This window comes from Balaenoptera borealis (assembly GCF_965194805.1).
Source record: "Balaenoptera borealis genome assembly, chromosome: 3".
Taxonomy (NCBI): Eukaryota; Metazoa; Chordata; class Mammalia; order Artiodactyla; family Balaenopteridae; genus Balaenoptera; species Balaenoptera borealis.
In genome coordinates, this window is record NC_138866.1 from 125,456,899 (window position 1) to 125,474,175 (window position 17,277).

The 17,277-nt window shown below is 44.7% G+C and overlaps 1 long non-coding RNA gene across 2 annotated transcripts in view; it reads left to right on the plus strand.

Moving 5' to 3' along the window:
- The first annotated feature begins 1,673 nt into the window (after positions 1 to 1,673).
- LOC309624921 overlaps positions 1,674 to 17,277 on the plus strand; it is a 999,471-nt gene continuing 983,867 nt past the window's right edge. The window contains exons 1-2 of one of the 2 annotated variants that reach the window (XR_014242210.1): positions 1,674 to 2,078; positions 7,836 to 16,488. This is a non-coding gene — a long non-coding RNA (uncharacterized lncRNA). Of the gene's footprint in view, positions 2,079 to 2,288; positions 2,499 to 7,835; positions 16,489 to 17,277 lie in introns of those variants that run through there. The other variant, XR_014242211.1, reaches the window with a different exon arrangement.

Sequence of the window (17,277 nt, forward strand, 5' to 3'; positions counted from 1 at the left end):
GAAGATATTAAGAAAGCATTTATTTTTAAATGTAATAATGGTATTGTTTTTTAAAAGCCCTTATCATTTAGAGATATGTACTCACTTGTTTAGAAATGAAAGACATATTTGGAATTTGTGTGTATTTATTTTGTTGGGGGAAGAATAATTGGGTACCACCAACGGGGTAGTACCTTTGCTGGGGAAAGGGGCAGATGAGGGACTGAAGTAGGAAAGGGACTTCTCACTATCTTCATTTTTTTTAAAAATTAATTAATTTATTTATGGCTGTGTTGGGTCTTCGTTTCTGTGCAAGGGCTTTCTCTAGTTATGGCAAGCAGGGGCCACTCTTCATCGCGGTGCGCGGGCCTCTCACTATCGCGGCCTCTCTTGTTGCGGAGCACAGGCTCCAGACCCGCAGGCTCAGTAATTGTGGCTCACGGGCCCAGCTGTTCCGCGGCATGTGGGATCTTCCCAGACCAGGGCTCGAACCCGTGTCCCCTACATTGGCAGGCAGATTCTCAACCACTGCGCCACCAGGGAAGCCCCTATCTTCATTTTTATATTAAAAATTTTTTGAGTTATTGAATTTTGAATTATTTTGAAATATTTTGTATTCAAAACGTTAAAAAAAGAAGTGTACTTCAGGGTTTTGGTGTGGTGGTATGGTCACAAAGAGGCCCTTGCCCCTTCTTTTGATACTCTAAGCAGTACAGACCAGATGCTGTACAGACAATGGAGTGAGGGTTCTCTGTGGGTTTCTGTGGTCAAAGAAGGGGTTGTCTTAAGGGAAGACTGAAGGAGAAGTTGGCGTCAGATAAATGGAGAGGCGTCTGGAATTCATGGGGTGCATAGCATGTTGGGGGGGCAGGTTAGAAAAGGCACTGATGAGACAAGTATAAAGCCTGGAGGACGGTTGGGGACTGTCTGTGGAAGGACTTCAAATGCCAAGCTAAGGACTTTGGGATTTATCCTCCTTAACGTTTCTTGAGCACCAGTTCACTGTTCAGCACCGCATTAAGCCTTTCCATGCAATTCTCACAGTAAACCGATGGAAAGGTACTGCTATTCTTCCCATTTTGCAGCTGAGCAAACTACACAGTTTTTGAACAGGGTAACTGACATGAGGAAATTCATTTGTGTGTATATTCAATAATAGCTCAAAGAAATTAGGTGACAAAAATTTGCACAAATAGGGCAGGTGCAGAACCCCGACCTCGGTATCATATGGTATTATTTACGTTGGCCTCTGTCGTTGGTGGGCTGAACTCCATTATCTCAGAAAGCCATACTTCGACTCCCCCCAGCCTGCCTTGTGTCTCCCTCTTCGTCCTCATTTCCGCAGGACCGGGGCTGGAGAAGGGGAGGAGCAGGACCCGACAGATGGCCGTCAGTCCCACCAAATAAACTGGCAGTGAGCTTGCTAAACAACGAAACTGCTAGACGCAGACTCCATTACCTACCCTCTTCCGGCCAGATTGCTGACCCTAAAGCTTTCCTATGCAGATACCAGTAGAGATGCTATTGAACGTAGGCTTCAGAGGTAGCCTTTTCTCCCAGGCCATTTCAAAGCCCACATCTTTGTGGCCCTATATTGCCTAAGGGCCTCCGAAACTGGGCCTTTCCCATTCTTTTATTGCGGGTGAGGCGCCGCCTCCTTTCCCATCGCCCAACAACACACAGAATCAAATTTAAGCTTTAAAAATCCCAGGCAGCCCGGGGGTGGGGGTGGGGCAGAGCATTAGGGGTGGGAGATGGGAAGAAGCCGCCGCCCCTCCCCCACCCCGCGGCGCCTCAAGTGCCTTGGAGCTACCAATCCTGACTTGCCCCAGGGCGGCGCCGGCGTAGGGGCACGTGCGCAGCGGGCTGCCATTGGCTGGAGCAGCGGCTGCGCGGGTCGCGATGCTGTCAGCTCCGCGGGTGCTGGTAAATCCGGCCCAGGATGTAGAGATGGAGGTGCCTGACGGCCCGTCCGACGCGGAGTTGGGTGGGATAGAGAGTAGGGGGCAGTAGTCGGGTGAGGTAGGAGAAGGAGGAGGCGGCTGCGAATCGCTTACAAATGGCTCCGAAGCATGACCTGAAGCCTAAATTCCAGGAAGGTGAGTCTGAGCCCCTGTGGAAAAGGCTTCTAACAGCGTGTAAAGGGAGAGGGAGAATTGTAATAGGGGAGGGGCAGGCGCGAGTCCTAGCAGCTTCGCTGCTATAGCAACCGCCGCTCAGCCATTGGTGGGCGCAGCAGCGGGCCCCACCCCAAAGCGAGCAACTGTCAGTGAGCCACCGGTAAGTGGTCCCGCTCAGCCATTGGTGGGCGCCACAGTGGGCCTCGCCCCCTCCCCTCTTCTCTATAAAAGGAGCCGGAATTTGGATTGAGGTAAAATGGTTTTTTTTTTTTTTGAGATGCAAGTCTGCGGTCTTTTGGGTCGGCTAGCTTTCTGATTAAAATGGTTATTCCTTGTTCCAACAACTCAGCACCCGATTTATTGGCCTGTCTTGCGGCGAGCAGAACAAGGCTGGGCTCGGTAACAGGCGCAGGAGAGGGAGGCAGGCGGGCTGGGGTGGTTGAGGTTCGGGGACGGGGGGCGGCAAGGGCTGCGCTGCGGGGAGGCAGCGGGCAGGGCTTTGTGCGGGGAAAGCGCATTGCGGCGTGTTATTTCGGTGCGTCATGAGAAAATACCTTGTGAAGCGAAAGCGTTAGGCAGGCATTAGAGTGGCAGAGGGAGCCGTTGCTGCGTGGCAAAGCCTTAGAGTGCAGTGTTTGTTGTTATGAGGAAGAGGGTCTGGAGAAAGTAGCCTATTGCAGGGAAGGGACGGGTGCGCCAAGGTGGCCGTTAGGGGAAGAGATGTGGCAGGAGGGAGGGGAGGGAGCGGCGGTGGTTTCGGGCGCCGGTGCGGGGCCCTCCGGCTGCGTGGGCGGCCAACGGCTGGTGCTCCGGGGGCGACCTCGAGCCCTGAGGTGGTCGCGCTCGGTGGAGCCTCCGGGCTGCGGCTGGGGGGGTGGGTTTCGCGCCTGGGGGCGGGAGAACTGCGTTGTAAAACGGCCGCTGCAAGATGGCCATCCCATCTTGGCCGCCAGCGCCTTGATCCCCCGGCTCCCGGCCGCAGACGCCGCTTTAGGGTAGATGCAGCGCCCCCTTCTTCCACCGCCACCGTCCGGGGACCGGTTCCCCGGTGTTTACCCCAAAGAGGAGGTGGGTGGGGACAGGAGAGAAAAAGCGTGAGCGTCTAGGTCGGCTTTGTGTTGCCCGAAGGCATCCCTTTGCTTTCTGAAAAGCCGAGTGCCAAGATCCTATGGGAATGTGAGTGCGCTCTTGCTGTGCAGTTGCTTGTAAAACAATAAATAAAAACGACCTTAATGGTATTCTGTTTCCATTTATAAGTCCCATTGCCTTGGTGTCATCTTTTAAGTACAGCAGTTGTTTGACTAATTGCAATAATATGTGATTAACAGTGATTCGAAAGTTGAGTTTTTATTGTCTTTGATCGACATGCCTTGGCTGACGGTAGAACTTGATTCAGTGGAAGACAGCTCTTTAATTTTCACAATTAGCGCATCTATTAATTTATATTAAAGTGGAGGCTTAATAGTAAACTAAAATGGAAGTAAAATTCTGTAAGGCAAGCAAGAACTTTTTAAAATTCCCATTCATTATTATGGGTGTATGTGTTAGTTACCATGGATGTCGAGACGTCTGCAAAAAGTTGTTGTAGGGATTTTCAAACTTTAATGTGCGTTAGAATTACTTTGAGTCATGTACACAAAACACAAGTATATTGTAACTTTATGGAATATTTAAGAGGTTTCCAAGGGTGTTTCTGCTATAACTGACTCTTAATACCTGCTTTCTCCCACCTGAGAAACTGTGTGAGTTCTATGGATTGCTTTTTTTTTTTAAAACTAGATGTTTTGCAGCAGGGATTCTTAATCTAGGGTCAGTGTTCATAATTCAGAAGATCCGTGAACTTGGACGGGAAAAAGTTTTTTTTCTATAGTCTCGCTAAAATTTAGTATTTCAGTTATGAATGTAGATCCCTTCCCCCACAAAAAAAGCAAAGAAAACCCGGGCTTCCTCGGTGGTCCAGTGGTAAAGAATCAGCTTTCCAGTGCAGGGGACCCTGGTTCCATCCCTGGTGGGGGAACTAAGATCCCACATTCCGCGGGGCAACTAAGTCCACGCGCCAGAACTACTGAGCTCGCGCTCGTCAACTACAGAGCCCACGTGCTCTGGAGCCCGCACTGCACAACTAGAGAGAGAAAACCAGCATGCCACAACTAGAGAGAAGCCCGCGCACCACAATGAAGAGCCTGCGTGCCGCAACTAAGACCCGGTGCAACCAAAAAAAAAAAAAAAAGAAAGAAAAAAAAGAAAATAAATAAATAAAAAGAAAAGTAAAAAAACAAAAAAACCCACAGTAGTATTAGCTGTATGTTTTCACATCCCAGCATTACAGTTGTGGGAGATACATTCAGATGTAATGTATGCTCTTCATTACTTCAGAATTGTGGTAGTTATTGGATCAGCAGCTAAATGTTTACATCAGTTAAGGAGCTCATATAATACCATAGAACATGATATTTTAAATGTTTTGAAAACTATTTCAGTACAGTTGGTTTCCTTTGTAATACTGTTTTACGTGTTTGTAGAAAAATTCTGGGAAAAGGCCCAATGGCTTAATCAGACTGAAGGGTCCATGGCACAAAAAATTAATCCCCACTGTAGGATATCAAAGGAGAATCACCCAGGTCTGGGACAGTTAAGGATGGCTTTCTGGAGGAAGTGCTTTAGTTCTAAACTAGAGGGATGGTAGAGTGAGAGGAGATAATAGTGAAGGAGAATCCATGTGCTGCTGTAGTGGTGAATTAGACAAGAGTAGGAACCAATGTATCTGCAAGATTTTTTTTAAATTAATTAATTAATTTTTGGCTGCATTATGTCTTTGTTGCTCTGTGTGGGCTTTCTCTAGTTGCGGTGTGCGGGCTTCTCATTGTGGTGGCTTCTCTTGTTGTGGACCACAGACTCTAGGTGCACGGGCTTCAGTAGTTGTGGCACTTGGGCTCAGTAGTGCGGAGCATGGGCTTAGTTGCTCTGCGGCATGTGGGAGCATGGGCTTAGTTGCTCTGCGGCATGTGGGATCTTCCTAGATCAGGGCTCGAACCTGTGTCCCCTGCATTGGCAGGCGGATTCTTAACCACTGTGCCACCAGGGAAGCCCCTCTGTAAGGTTCTAAAGCTACCCAAGAATATGCAGTTACCATCACTTTCCAGACATGTTTTCTACTCTTGTGTCAAAGTTGAGTTGTATAACCATCTTTAAGAAATTATAATTAGTTATTTATAAGACATTTTCAGAGAATATCTTGTAAGGAAAAAGGAATATTCTGTTGGAACTAAAATTGTATTAAAACACTGCAGAAGAATTGAGCTTCTGTAATTGTGGGGATATGAATGATCAGGAATAGTTTTTTTCATGATTCTTTTAAACTTGAAAGTTTTTCTTAATTTAATAATGATACAACATATGTTATAAGCAGTTTTTAAGCACAGTGACTGGTTTGCACCAGACTTGGTCTTCCACTTGAAATGTTAAAGCATAAGGTAAAGAAGACTATTGGGCATCTAGCCCATTGTCAGGGGGAAGTCTCTTTTGGCTTGTCGGGAGACTGACTGATGCTGGACTTTGAGTAATGTTCCCAGTAAGCAAACCTGTGGGAGGATGGGGAACTGGAATCTCATCACCCTTGAATTTGAGAGCATTGGGCAAAATTACCTTTATAGTTTGATACTAGCAAGGATTAAGGTTTAAAAAAACATATCTGAGACAGTGGTTTGCTCCTTCCCCAATTAACAGTGTTTCCACTTCCGTGAAAAAATAGGCATTTGTTATCTTGGCTCATACTCCTCAACTTACTGTATATTTTTTCAACAGGATGTTAGGGCCAGGTAGCTAGAATGGAGGTCAAAGGGTCTTAGCCTCAGTGCAGTTGTCTTTGGCAGCAGCAGACAAAAGGAGGGAGAGGGGAGTAAGGCCACTTTCAGGGTGCTTTAAAGAGTACCTGGAGAGTTAAATTAGGCACAGAGGTCTGATCTTTGGTGCTGCTGCTTAGGCCCTAAACCTTATCTACATCCCCACGGTCTCATTCTTGTCCACAGTGTTCAGCAATGGCTCCAGCCCAGCTTTCTCTTGAGCTCCAGATGTATATACTCAACTGCTTACTAGATGGCTCCAGTTTGGACATCCTGTAGCCAGTGTAACTTATTCCAAAATTGATCTGAAACCCCCTCCCTCCATTTCCTTTTCTGATTAATGCTCCCACCATGCTGGAAGTCAGTTTAAACTGTTTCTGCTTTGGCTTAGCTATCCTCACTGCTTTTGATTCATACCTATTTCTGTTCTATCCCTGTTGGGAAAAGTCTTTGGTCTCCCTGTTTTTAAAATTTTTATTTATTTCTTTATTTATGGCTGTGTTGGGTCTTCGTTTCTGTGCGAGGGCTTCCTCTAGTTGTGGAGAGCGGGGGCCACTCTTCATCGCGGTGCGCGGGCCTCTCACTGTCGCGGCCTCTCTTGTTGCGGAGCACAGGCTCCAGTCGCGCAGGCTCAGTAGTTGTGGCTCACGGGCCTAGTTGCTCCGCGGCATGTGGGATCTTCCCAGACCAGGGCTCGAACCCGTGTCCCCTGCATTGGCAGGCAGATTCTCAACCACTGCGCCACCAGGGAAGCCCCTGGTCTCCCTGTTTTTAGTCTCCACTTTAAGTTCTGCATAGGCCTAGCAGCCTCAGGCAGTGGTTTCTCAGAGTGGACCACTGCACAAGAATTTATATCATGTTTCTTCTATGCTTTTGTACCGGTTGTTTTCCTCAGCTTGGGCCCTTCCCTGTGACCTTCCCTAGTAGCTTATCAGTCACTCTTCTTATTGTTTATGAGAACAGTTAAAATATGAAATCCAGTAAATTGTGTAAAACTATTTGGTTACATATCAGTGTCACCCATACTGCTCTATAGTCTCTTCAGAATTGAGCTAGTAGGCTATTTTAATTTTAGAGCTAAAAGAGCTGACTGTGTTGGCACTTCTGTTACCTCTGGGTCTGTTGAAACCAAGTGGACTGAAAATAATGTGAGAAATCTATTTCTTCTACAATCAAATGATATTTTGAGGTACTGCCAGGAATTGCCTGCCTGATTTGTCTGATGAGCAGGGATGTCTTCCAGATCTTATTCCAGTCACTAACATTTTATTTAGTCTTGCAAGTCTTAATGGTAGGTTCAACATAGAGTGTAAGTTCCAAAGGTTAGAATTCTTGTCTGGTTTTTTTTGTTGTTGTTGTTGTTGTTTATTGAAGCAGCCCAATACCCAGAGCATCACTGACCACACTGAAGGCATGAACATAGTGGGACCTCTTTAAAAAAAAACAGCTGTATCTGATGCACATTGAAATTTTTATGTATAGAATGTTTTTCTTAGTTTAATCAGTTTAAAAGGGTTGGAAGCAGAGAAAGAATAAGTAGAGCATAAGGTCTTAAAATTTCTTTAAATCCCAGATGTATATTGAAAAATAAACCAACCCTGCCAGTAGATAGCTATAGTAGATTTTATTTGCTTAGCAGGTGATACGTGATTTGGTGATTTAAATAGGTTGATATCCTAATTGTTTTTAGTCGTTTACATTAGATGCTAAGGTTTTTTTGTTATATTCAAGTTTGATCTGAAGTGTTGATGGATACATTGCCTTACTCACTTGCCTAATTTTTTGAGAAATATCGTAATACAAGATTGATGGCTCTCCCAGATGTGAGTATTCTTAAATATGAAGAGAAATCACAACTAACCCAGTACTTCTTTTTTCTTTTTTACTTTTACAGGTGAGAGAGTGCTGTGCTTTCATGGGCCTCTTCTTAATGAAGCTTGGGTTAGCCAAAAAGTTCATTCGGTTTTCCTGTAAGCTGGCTCTAGTAGCACTTAGTTATCTTTAACTTCATTCAAAACAATTTTGTTAGATTGTATTGTGACAGCTGTTATATCAGCGTGCATTTTAAAAAAACTTATCAAAATTGGTGAATTTTTGTGTGGCCATTTTAATGTTGAAGATGGAAAAAAAAGCGCAACATTTTCAGCATATTATGCTTTATTGTTTCAAGAAAGGTAAAAATGCAACTGAAATGCAAAAAAAGATTTGTGCAGTGTATGGAGAAGGTGCTGTGACTGATCGAACATGTCAAAAGTGGTTTGCGAAGTTTCATGCTGGAGATTTCTTGCTGGACGATGCTTCACAGTCTGGTAGACCAGTTGAAGTTGATAGCGATCAAATCGAGACATTCACTGAGAACAATCAACATTATACCACGCGGAGATAGCTGACATACTCAGAATATCCAGATCAAGTGTTGAAAATCATTTGCACCAGCTTGGTTATGTCAATCGCTTTGATGTTTGGGTTCCACGTAAGTTAAGCCAGCGGTCCCCAACCTTTTTGGCACCAGGGACCGTTTTCATGGAAGACAATTTTTCCACAGATGGACGGGGGTGGGGGGTGGGGTGCGGCGGCGGGGATGGTTCAGGCGGTAATGTGGGCAATGGGGAGTGATGGAGAGCGGCAGATGAAGCTTCACTAGCTTGCCTGCCGCTCACCTCCTGCTGTGTGGCCTGGTTCCTAACAGGCTGCGCACCAGTACCGGTCCACGGCCTGGGGGTTGGGGACCCCCGAGTTAAGTAGGAAAAAAAAAAACCTTCTTGACCATATTTCCACTTGCGATTCTCTACTTAAACGTAATGAAAGCATTCCATTTTTAAAACAAATTGTGACTGGTGATGAAAAGTGGATACTGTACAATAACGTGGAACAGAAGAGATCGTGGGGCAAGTGAAATGAACCACCACCAACCACACCAAAGGCTGGTCTTCATCCAAAGAAGGTGATGTGTATATGGTGAAATTGGAAGGGAGTCCTCTATTATGAGCTCCTTCTGGAAAACAAAACGATTAATTCCAACAAGTACTGCTCCCAGTTAGACCAACTGAAAGCAGCACTTGACGAAAAGCGTCTGGAATTAGTCAACAGAAAATGCATAGTCTTCCATCAGGATACCGCAAGACCGCATGTTTCTTTGATGACCAGGCAAAAACTGTTATATCTTGGCTGGGAAGTTCTGATTCATCCGCCGTATTCACCAGACATTGCACTTTCGGATTTCCATTTATTTTGGTCTTTACAAAATTCTCTTAACAGAAAAAAATTTCAATTCCCTGGAAGACTGTAAAAGGCACCTGGAACAGTTCTTTGCTCAAAAGGATAAAAAGTTTTGGGAAGATGGAATTATGAGTTGCCTGAAAAAAGGCACAAGGCAGTGGAACAAAATGGTGAATACGTTGTTCAATAAAATTCTCAGTGAAAATGAAAAATGTGTCTTTTATTTTTACTTAAAAACCAAAGGAACTTTTTAGTCATTGGATAATACCAGATTTCAATGGTTAGTAGCTTTAGTGAGAGCTGCCTTTTTCATAGATTTTCGTAGATTCATAGTTCCTCATCTTCTCTTTATGGGTGTCTTAACTGCTTGCTTAGTGGGTCACATAAAGCATTGCTATCTTGCCATTCATCTTACTGACCTGCTAAAGGTCCAGTAGTTGGAAAGAGCATTTGAGGGGAAAGATAGAAGATTGACTATTTATGGGAGCAAGATAAGCTTTGTGTAATTAATGACTTGTGAGAAAATACTACCAAAGTCAATTTTATTTGCAAATATAATATGCTGAGTAAGCACTGAGTAGTTATGTTAAAGGTAAAAGCTAACATTTAAAATCAGTACATTTAACTTCTATTTGTTAGATTGTCTGGCAAAGTTTGAATCCTGGGGGTTCCCTTTCCCTTTTCTCTGTGTTAATGTTGTGCTCAGGTAATAAAAACTGATTTTACATTTAGCCAAAGATAAATGGGATAATGCATTACCAAGTCAAAAATGTTTTTAGTATTTTGTTTCTGGTAACTTTTTTAGCACAAATATTTAAGATGCATCAACATTTTTTAACAGTTGTAGTTTTTTAAAAAGTGAGCAGTATACTAAATAGAATAATATTTAGTTAAAGGCAATTTCTACATATGTTCTTGGTGAATAGTTTATGTCTGTGAAAATAGCCTTAATGATTGTAAAGTGTTGGGCTTCCTTGGTGGTGCAATGGCTTAGAATCCGCCTGCCAATGCAGGGAACACGGGTTCAAGCCCTGGTCCGGGAAGATCCCACATGCTGTGGAGCAACTAAGCTGTCTGTGTGCCACAACTACCGAGCCGGTGCTCTAGAGCCTGCGAGCCACAACTACTGAAGCCCGCGTGCAGCAACGAAGACCCAACGCAGCCAAAAATAAAAATAAATTTAAAAAAAAAGAAAAGATTGTAAAGTGTTGGTGTGACTAGATAACCATTTTCAGTATTTTTTACTTTTTTTTTTTTTAAGTCCACACTGCAAGGCATGCAGGATCTTCCCCGACCAGGGATCGAACGCGTGCCCCCCTGCATTGGGAACATGGAGTCTTAACCACTGGACTGCCAGGGAAGTCCCTATTTTTTACTTGTTTTGAATACATAGTAGATGTATGTTTTTAAAGTTTCAAAATAGCTGAAATTGGATTTATGGAGATGGTCAAGAACTTTATATGTGTGTACATACATCTTAATGGTGTAATACCGATCCAGTTTATAAGTCTATTTTAAGTCTTATTGATCATTTGTATCCTTGAATGTTATTTTTGTTGTATCAACTTCTGGCAAACTCTACTAGACTGGCAGATTTTTCTGCTCTGGCAGCAGAAACACTCTAGTGAACAATTTAAAATGGCTATTGGAATATCTTAAACTATTGTGGTTCTCTTGGTTTGCCTCTGATAAAAACTTTCTTTTTAAAGATTTTTTTGATGTAGACCATTTTTAAACTTTTTACTGAATTTGTTACAACATTGCTTCTGTTCTATGTTTTGTTTTTTTTGGCTGTGAGGCATGTGGGATCTTAACTCCCTGACCAGGGATCGAACCCATACCCCCTGCACTGGAAGGTGAAGTCTTAACCACTGGACCGCCAGGGAAGTCCCCGTGATAAAAGCTTTTAAATCCAAAACGAGATAGTCATCACTTTTTCATAGTTAATGATACTTCCTCTAATAATTCAATCTAATTTGTTTGACTGCAGCCTCTATGGAAAACAGTATGGCAGTTCCTCAAAAAATTAAAGATAGAACTACCATATACTCCAACAATCTCACTTCTGGATGTACATCCAAAAGAATTGAAAACAGGATCTCAAAGAGATATTTGTGCATCTATGTTCACTGCAACATTATTCACAATATCCAAGTGTTGGAACTAACACAGTATTGTGAAGCAATTATACTCCAATAAAGATCTATTAAAAAAAAAAAGTCAACAGGAGTGGGTAAAGAAAACGTGGTCTATACATATAATAGAATATTTTTCGGTCTTAAAAAGGAAGGAAATTCTGACACATGCTACAACATGGAGGAACCTTGAGGACATTATGCCAAGTGAAATAAGCCAGTCACAGAAAGACAAATACAGTATCATTCTACTTGTATCAATATAAGGGATCTAAAATAGTAAACTTGCAAGCAGAAGGTAGAACACTGATTTCCAGGGGTTAATGGGAGGGGGAAGTGAGGAGCTGTATAGAATTGCAAGATGAGAAAGTCCTAGAGACCCTTGTACAATAATGTGGGCAGAGTTAATAATACTATATGCTTAAAAATGTTAAGATAGTAAATATTATGTTACATGTTTTTACCACAGTTTAAGAAAGCTTCCTTGGATATTTGTACAACATGCATAGGGATGAAAATGTAAAAATCTTTTTTAGATGTTAAGAGATCTAAGTATTTGGAGGAATTAACTATGTTTTTGGATCAGAAGTCTCAGTATTTTCAATTCTCCATAAACTGATCTATAGATTTAATGTAACCTTAATCACAAAAGCAGCAGTTTTTGGTTTTTTTGGTGGAACTTGAGAAGCTGATTCTAAATTTCATATGGAAATGACAAGGACCAAAAATAGCCAAGATAGTCTTAAAGAAGTATTGGAGGAAAGTGGGAAGTTTTCAAATTTACTATAAAACTAAAATAATACAATGTGTTACTGGCAAGACTGGCTGTGTAATTTGCAGGACCCAGTGTAAAATGAAAATGTGAGGCCTTTCAAGAATTCCAAGACATTAGTAGGCGAATATTAAATCAAGTGCTGGGCTCTAATGAGTATGGGGCCCTGAGCAGCGGCATTGGTGGCAAGCCCATGAATTCGGCCTGATTATTGGCTCAAAAATATAAAATAAACCAATGGATCAAAATAAAGAGCCCAGAAACAGGCCCAGGCACATAAGCTCATTTGACTTATGACAAAAGGTGGCCCTGCAGGAGCAATGGAGAAAGGACAGTCTTTTCAGTATATACTGAGGAGAGAAAAATCCAAGTGCATAAAAGTATAGGCTTGAAAAGATGAAAAAGTCCTTAAAAAAGGAAGGAAATTCTAACACATGCTATAACATGAATGAACCTTGAGGACATGATGCTATGTGAAATAAGACAGACGCAAAAGGACAAGTATAGTATGATTGCACTTACATGAGGTACTTAGAGTAGTCAAATTCATAGAGACAGAAAGGAGAATGGCTTCTACCAGGGGCTGGGAGGAGAGGGGATGGGGAATTATTATTTTATGGGTACAGAGTTTCAGTTTGAGAATATGAAAAATTCTGGAAATGAGTGGTGCTGATGGTTGCAGAATAGTGTGAATGAACTTAATATGGTAAATACCATGTTATATATATTTTAACAATAAAAAAAGAAAGATGAAAAGCAAATAATATAGCTGTAGAAGAAAATATAGAAGAATAACTTCATGATCTTGGCCTAGAGAAAGGTCTTTTAAGCAAGATTCAAAAGACACTAATGATAAAGAAAATGTTTGATGGCTTTGATTCATTTAAATTAAGTAACTTTTCTTTATCAATGATACCATTAAAAGAGAGAAACATAAAGTCACAGAGTGGAAGAAGGTATTTGCAACACATGTAACCAGCAAGGGGCTCATATCCAGAATATGTAAAGTACATCTGGGGCTTCCCTGGTGGCGCAGTGGTTGGGAATCTGCCTGCTAATGCAGGGGACACGGGTTCGAGCCCTGGTCTGGGAAGATCCCACATGCCGCGGAGCAACTAGGCCCGTGAGCCACAACTACTGAGCCTGCGCGTCTGGAGCCTGTGCTCCGCAATAAGAGAGGCCGCGATAGTGAGAGGCCCGCACACCACGATGAAGAGTGGCTCCCACTTGCCACAACTAGAGAAAGCCCTCGCACAGAAACGAAGACCCAACACAGCCAAAAAAAAAAAAAGTACATCTAAAAATCAGAAAAATATAGAACAGTGAGTAAAATGGAAAAATGGGCAGGTATTTCCAAAGAGAGGGCATGCAAATGGACAATAAACATACACATGTGCTTTAACCATGCAAGTTAAAATCACAACGAACTAGCTCCACACAACAAGACTGGCAACAGCAGGGGTTGGTAAGGGTGTGAAATCACAGGAACTCTTAACACTGCTGGTGCTGTAATCACTTTGGAGAATGGTGTGCCAGTGTCTTCTAAGCTGAAGATTTGCACACCCACGAGCCTGCAGTTCCTCTAGGAGCTACTTACTTACTAGCATGTGTGTGTGTTGCAGCCACAGACATACACAAGTATGTTCTTAGCAATATGTTGATCATAGCCTCTGCCATGGACTGAATGTGTCCCCCAGATCCATACGTTGAAACTGAATCCCCAATGTGATGGTATTTGGAAGTGGGGCCTTTGGGAGGTCATGATGGTGGGGCCCACATGTGGGATTACTGACCTTATACAAGAGACACCAGAGTTTCTCTCTCTCTCTGCCATGTGAGATCACATGGGAAGACAGCCATCTTTAAATCACAAAGATGTCTAGATGGCTTTCACCAGAACCCGACCCCGACCATGCAGTCTCCCTCATCTTGGACTTCCCACCTCCAGAACTGTGCAAAATAAATGTTTGTTGTTTTAGCCACTCAGTCTATGTATTTTTGTTAAAGGAGTCCCCAAATGGAAACAATGCAAATGTCCATCCACAGAGTAATGGACTAAAAAAGAAAGCATATTCATACACTGAATTCTATATAGCAGGAATAGAATGAACTACAGATGCAGCCAGCAACAGTGTTAAATCTTCAAAGTACATAATATTGAGAGAAAGAAGGTTGATCTAAAGCTGTGCATACACTGCTTGATTCCATTGATAGGCGTTACAGAGACACGCAGCTCTCACTATCATCACTGGACACAAGGACGCCTGGTCAACTATAAAACCATTTCAGGAAGGGCTTCCTGCAAATACCTGGGGGCAGAAATCCAGGCAGGGGGCAGGGAGCGAGGAGGTACCACTGGGATGCATTTGGTGGTGACACAGGGGTTTGCTTGGCAATAACTTGCTTAGTTGAACACATATTTTAAACATTTTTTCTGGATGTATATTCACAATAAAGAGGAAAAATAGAAATTAGAGCAAGTATAAAAACCCTTTCATCTAGTATTACTGGAGGGGGATGTGGAACCAGACTTTTTTCCTGGTTCTTTTGTGTATTTGATGACCTCTTCCCCACCCCGCCCCCCTCGTCATCCTCCAGCATTTAGAGGAGCTCCTGTGCTAGGAGAGGGGACCCTCCTGCCCTCTGCTCCCTCATTGCTGCTGCCCAGGCAGGCCCGGCCTTTGGCCCACAGAAGACGCTCTGTGCTGGCCAGCTGACCAGGCCCAGCTCTCTTCTTTAGGGATGTGTTTTCTTGCTTCTTCGTAGGCAAGGTCATTCTATTTTTTGTTTGTTTGTTTTTAATTTTTTCCCCTTGGTTTAAAAAAATTTTTTTTTTAATCTTTAAATTTTTTTTTGGCAAGTCCATTTTATTTGGATGCCAGGTGTTGTAGATTTTACCGGGTTGTAGACTTGATATTTTTGTATTCTGAGAAATATTCTTGAGTTTTTTTCTGAGATGCAATAAAGTTACTTAGAAGTTGTTTGATCTTCTATGGTCTTACTTTTGTGATTTGTCAGGTGAGTTTGGAGCTGTGTTCAATCTAGATCTAAGAGTCTGGGTTAACCCCTGAGCACTATTTCCCGATACCCAGTGAATCTGAAGTTCCAGTCTGGCCGGTGGAACCCCAAGTGGGCACAGGGTACTGGTCTCTCCCCACTTACAGCACTCTTCACAGGCACGTGTGAGTACTCTGCAGATCGCCAGGGCTCTCTCTTGGCAGTGGTCTCTATTTAGGTCCTCTGTCCTAAAGCTCTAGCTTCCTTTATCTCCCTGGATGTCCAGCTCCATCTCCTGAACTTGGGGAGCCCTCTGTATTCATCCAGGAAGCCCCCAGTGTGCTCTGCAGCCCATAAACCTCTCAGGCAGGGAGCAGGGCTCACCCCATCCATTTCCCATCTCCCAGGGACCACCGTCCTTCCTCGCCCAATGTCCTGTTGTTCACTGAGCTTGTGTGGTTGTGTTGGTAGTTTGGGGAGGAAGTGTAAATCTGGTAAATCTGCAACTGCATCCTGGGTGCACCAATGGAGGTTGGGCTGTACCCCAGGTGGGACAGGAGAGAAGGTTCTGAGCACAGGGCTGGCAGGCAGAGGTCTCAGAATTTCTCTCTGCTGTCTCTTTTCTCAGGCAGGAGCTGGGGAGGAAGGAGGCCTGAGGAGAGAGGAGATTGCAGGGGATAGTAGAGAGCTAGTGGATCAGGGGATCCTGTGTGATGTCCAGCAGCACGGAGGCCGAGAAGCCCCTCGATGGGATGGCCAGGCAAGCCCCAGATGGCTCTGGCTTTCAGGCCCCGTGCTATGGCTCCACGCCTAGGTGGGGTGACCAGGTCCTCGCTTTTGATCATAAGGGAAACATGATCCCCTGGGTTCACCCCACTGAGATTCCCCTCCATAACCCTTCTTTGAAAGGTGCCCCTCTTGGGCCCTGGTGCTGGGCCAATCCATCCAAGGCCAGCCTTGTTGGTCTGCGCAGGGCCTGGCACCCTCTTGGCCTTTGTCCTGCAGGCCTCTCTATTTCACAAGCTTGAGAATAGCCCATTTGTTTGGGAAGAGCCAGAAACCCTCAACAATTCTCTGTCCCGAAATTCTCAAGAACAACGTGTTTTTTTTTTTTTTTTTTTTTTTTTTTTTAATTTTTTATTTATTTATATTTTATTTTTGGCTGTGTTGGGTCTTCGTTTCTGTGAGAGGGCTTTCTCCAGTTGCGGCAAGCGGGGGCCACTCTTCATCGCGGTGCGCGGGCCTCTCGCTATCACGGCCTCTCTTGTTGTGGAGCACAAGCTCCAGACGCGCAGGCTCAGTAGTTGTGGCTCACGGGCCCACTTGCTCCGCGGCATGTGGGATCTTCCCAGACCAGGGCTCGAACCCGTGTCCCCTGCATTGGCAGGCGGATTCTCAACCGCTGCGCCACCAGGGAAGCCCACGTGTTTGTTTTAACTTGAGGAACATGAGCCTCCGCCTGGAAAATCTAAGTGACCTCAGCAACGGTGCCCTCAACACCAGTAAAGATATTCAAATGAACTGCGCGGACTACACCACCTTCACCTTTCTCAACTTCATCAGGATGTGCAGAAGCAGGAGACAGGCCCACAGGGGCGTCTGGCCTCTGCTGGTGGTGGCCTGGGCTTCTTGTCCTCAGTGCCTCCACGACATGAGACAGGGCCCAGCCCCTCCTCTCCCTGAACCAACTCGTCCGGCCACCTGTCTCCTTAGAACACACGGGAGGCCCAGTCACCCCACTCCAGGCCGAGACTGCTGTCCTCTCGGGGTCTCCCTCTGCCTGAGCACATGCGGGGCCCTGGAATGCGGCCTTTTGTCCTCCTTACTTCACCGGCCTCTGGAGGAGGAAGAGGAGCATCCAGCCTCCTCTGCCCATCGTGGGCCGCCCCGCAGGCCCTGGGGCTGTGACAGCCCAGTGCCCTGGTCAGCTCTGGCCTCCGTGGGTGAGTGTGCTTGGTTTCTTCCTGCCGACGGTCAGGGGTGGGGGTGCCCAGCCAGCCTGGGGGCTTGGATTCTAGAGCCTTCAAGGGCCCCAGGAAACGTCAACTCAAAGACACACCCACACTGGGCACTCAGCTTGCAAGGTCTTCCCGAGCCCTTGGTCTGGACGTAGCCCGGACCCTGCCTTGTTGGAGCAGGGCCAACACTGACCAATGTCTTGGGCGCTGGGCCGTGGACATTGGCCCCAGGCCAGTCCCCGGCAGCTGAGGTGT